Below are 4,424 nucleotides of genomic sequence, written 5' to 3'. Positions count from 1 at the left end.
AAAGAGTGTTATGATCAATTAGCCATGTCTGCCATGGTCACAGGATGGAGGAAGCGTTGATCCCTGTGCCTGGCTAGCTAGTATTTTAAGGTAAATTCCTACACCCCCCACAAAGTGGGCATGGCTCTCAGAATCAGGTTGGGGCAGGTTTCTCTGGGGCATGTCTTTCCTCTGTAGAGGCAGTGTGGTTTTGTAGGAAGAACACATGGACTCTGGAGTCAGTAAATGCTGGTCTGTGTTTGCATGCCCTGGTCACCACTTATGTACCATGTGGCCTTGGGCAAGTTTCATCACCTCTCTGAGCCTCAGTTTCCTCATCTGAAAAATGGGAATAATGCAACCCATGGCTGATGAGTCATGAGGATTACTTGGGATTGTTTCTGGCACATAGTAGGCCTTTGGTAAATGCAGGTTGTGGACTACTATAGAAACCACATCCGAAGCCATAGACATGAAGTAGGGTTTCTCCTGATCCAAGAAAAACCTGGGCGCAAACACCATCTAGCCCAGGGGTCTACACCTGTCTGCACCGGGGTGAGCAAGGCAGCTTTGAGCCTCCTGCAGCTACAGGGGGCCTAGGAACATTGGTTTGGGCTGTGTGCGGTGAGGAGGGAGTTAACACTGGGCCGGATGCAATGTGAACTTGGGCTATTTAAATGTTATTAGTGGTATGGGGGTCACATGGAAAGGCCAGATAATTTTGTCCCTGGAAACCACAGGATTTGAACAAGAGGGTGCATCTTTCAGGCCCCTGACCTGATAGTTGTCCCAAATCATACCAGAAACAAGGACTCAGGCCCTGTGGATTGGATTCAAATTTTTACACCTCCCCCGCCCCATTACAATCACCACCACCACTGCCACCACCATAACGACAAATAACAGCAACAACCCCAAAGAAAGCTCCTTATTATCTTGTCACTGAGAATCATCAGGGTCTAGAGCAGTGTCTGGCATAAATATCTACTATTTATAGACAATTATAATTACCACTATTACAGTAGTAGCAGCTAACATTTAAATAATGTTTATGTTCACATCTCATTATTTCTCACAGCAATCCTATGATTTAAGACAAGGGGTTGGTGAACTATAACCCGTTTGTCAAATCCAGCCTGTAGCTTATTTTGTAGGCTCACAAGCTAACAATGGTTTTTATATTTTTCAAGAATTGTAAACAAACAAGCAAACAAATAAACAAACAAACCCCAAACCCAAATAAACAGACAAAAAACAAAAAACCCAAGCAAACAAATAAACAAACCAAAAACCCAAAGAATGTAAGAGACCACCTGGCCCACATGGTCTAGAATATTTACCATCTTGCTCTCTGCCGACCTCTGATACAGAGTATCTGTCAGAATAGGCTAGGTTACGCTGTGGTAACAAACAGCCCACAACCTCAATGACTTAGCCTAACGAGGGTTTATCTCTTGCTGACTCAAGCCAGAGAGGGTCTGTGCAACCCTCCAGGGCCTTGATCTTCCAGGTGATCAGCCATCCAGGCTCTTCTGATCCTGTGGTTCTCATATCTTAACACGAGGCTCCTTGGTTGTTAATGGCAGGGGAAGAGAGGGTGAGAATCTCATGGGGGCCTTTCATTGCCTCAGTCAGATGTGACTCTTGCTCCTTGCATGTATATTTCACTAACTGGAACTTGTCACGTGACCCTGTCTAACCACCATGAGAACTGTAAAGGAGCACCTGAAATGAGATGGGGAAACTGAGCTCTGGAGAGGTGAATGCCTTGCTTGAGCTTACAGAGCAAGGAAAAGACAGGACAAGGGCACATGCCAGGCAAGTATGATTTCCAAAACCCGTGATCTTATCTATTACATTCTCCTTTCCTTATATGCTCCTTGTCCCAGCTGCAGACTCCATTAGACATCTCCCTGATTTGAAGTGGTTCAGACAGAATGTACCCATGGTTGCTGGCACATCTTCCAGAGAAGTCCTCTTAGCTCTGTACCTCCCTCCTCCAGCCTCAGTCCTCCTGGCTCTGGCCCCAATGGGGCTGGAAGGTACTACAGCCTGAGTAACTCATGGCTCCATCAGCTTCCTGCAGTGATGAATGACACCCATCCATTGTGGGCTCCGCTGATGGCCCAGCTCATCCATCATGGCCAGGTGCTCCCAGGTGTTGTATTAGTGCCTGGAGAATGGATTGCTCAATAGCCAGTCTGCTTGGGAAGAAAACTGAGCCAAAGAGAGGATTCAATCTAATTACCTGCTCAACTTGGCTGCACTGAGAGGTACTTTGGCAGCCCCTCTTGGACTCCCTGCAGAAATATGTCTGCAGTTTGAGCTATCAGGTCATTCCCAACTCATTGCTGATGAACAGAGCATTATTTGAAGAAAAAAAAATTAAGGAGGTGATATTAGCAGATTTGTTTCATGATGCAAAGCCAAGCAGGCTAGGTGAGTCTTCTGGGGAAGAGTGAAGTGTGAATCAAACAATATTGGGATGAGGAATAATTGAGATGGATCAGAGGTGTTGGGTCAGTGGATCAGTCAGTGGTCGAGACTGTGAACTCTGCAGTCATGTAGACGTGGGTTTGTGTCCTATTTCTGTCACTTACTCGCTTTGTGACCTTGGGCAAATGATTCAACCTCTCTGAACTTCAGTTTCACTTTCTATACAATGAGAATAATGGTTGTGAGGATTAAATGGGAATCTCTCTGTCTCTTTCTCTGTCAGTGCCAAGCATAGTAACCCTGGTATACAGTAAGTGATGATGATGGTGATGATAATAATTATAATTAAAAACTCCATAATTGTTCTCCCTGATCTTTGCTACTTAGTGGCTGAAATATTGCCAGGGAGGCAGCAGTAAATAATGACAGCTGCAAATTGTTACTCCCCCACTGAGAGGTGGAATGACTAGCCTCATGATTGCTTCAACCAATAGAATATGGAAGAAGTGATGCTGTGCCATTTCTGGGCCTAGTGAGCCTTTAAAAGAATCGAACCCTTCTACTTCCTTTTTCTTGGAACATTTGCATTAGGGGAAGCCGGCTTCTATACAAGAAGTCCAGGTGCCTTGAGACTGCCATGATGTGAGGAAGCTCAAGTTACCCACCTGGAGAGGCCACGTGGAGAGAGATGGCTGGCCAGCCCCCATCTCTTCCAGCCATCCCAGCTTAGGTGCCAAATATATGGGTGAAGGAGTCATCATGGATGTTCAGCCCAGTTGAGCCTTCAGATGACTATAGCATCATCCACCATGTAACTACGTCTGCACAAAAGACCCTAAGTGAGAACCAGCCAGTTGAGCCCAGTCAATCCACAGAAACCTGAGAGAGAAGGATACATAGTTATTTTAAGCTACTAAGTTTTGAGGTGGTTTATTATGCAGCAATAGAAAGATGGAATAGGAGCCAATCTGTATAGTGGGTTTATTCAGACCAATATTTACTAAATACCTTCTGAATGCCAGGAACAATGCTTGGAGAATAAGCTAGAGAATGTTGGTCTTGAAATCTAGCATGGTTCTCTTCAAACCTTGGGGTTCTAAGATAATGCTACAGAGAACGCCTTTAATAAATTGGTGTGCTTTGACAGTCTCAGAGAGGAATACCCTGATTTTTCTGGATTATGAAACTTAAACATTTTTCTCTTGGTACCCACTTGGTTCCCTTACTTACTCTTAAGTAAGTCATTCTAATTTTATTTTTACATTGAATATATCATAGAACAAGGATTCTCTAGAACAGTGTTTCTCAAACCACCTGTGTAGGAGGAACAGTATGTTTTTCTTTTTAGTTTTCAACCTGTTGCACATTGATACTTTTGTAAAATACAATAAAAGTGAATTACTGGAAAAATGAAATCAAAAGACATGATTTTTATTAGATTCAACGAATATAGAGTTACTCTGTCAAATTGTTATTATGGTTTTTAAATATTTGCTGTCAGTTTCTGTTCTTACCTATTACAGATCATAACCAGTTTACAGACAGATTCTGTCTGTGGATCAGAATTTGAGCAGCGTTACTCTAGAGTACACCTCACATATCTAACACGCCACAGGAGATGCTACTGTAGGTAAGAGGTAATGCAGGGATGGGGGAAGGCATTTTATTTTATTTTATTAATTAATTTTAATTTCATTTTTTCAAATGAGAGAGACTTGAGCCTGTTTTATATGTTGAGAGAAAGGAGACAGCGTTGTAGGAGGGGTTGAAAATCTAGGGAAACGGGTGGACTGATGAATAATGCCTTGGAGAAGCCACAATGGACAAACAAAATTCCAGGGACAGGGATGAGGCTGGTGTCAGTTAGGAGGAAGGACAGGGAGGTAAAAGCCAGGCATGCCTCTCTCCCAGGTGGCACCAGGACTGCCTACCTGCTTCTTCCCTTGACCCACTGGCTTCTGCTTTCTTCTCTCTCTTATAGCTCTTCCAAGCTAGCCTTGCCATTCCTG

Source organism: Lipotes vexillifer, unplaced genomic scaffold (genome assembly GCF_000442215.2).
Source record: "Lipotes vexillifer unplaced genomic scaffold, Lipotes_vexillifer_v1.1 scaffold397, whole genome shotgun sequence".
In the NCBI taxonomy this organism is placed as follows: Eukaryota; Metazoa; Chordata; class Mammalia; order Artiodactyla; family Lipotidae; genus Lipotes; species Lipotes vexillifer.
The sequence above is the reverse complement of the archived record's forward strand: the minus strand, read 5'-3'. Positions refer to the sequence as shown.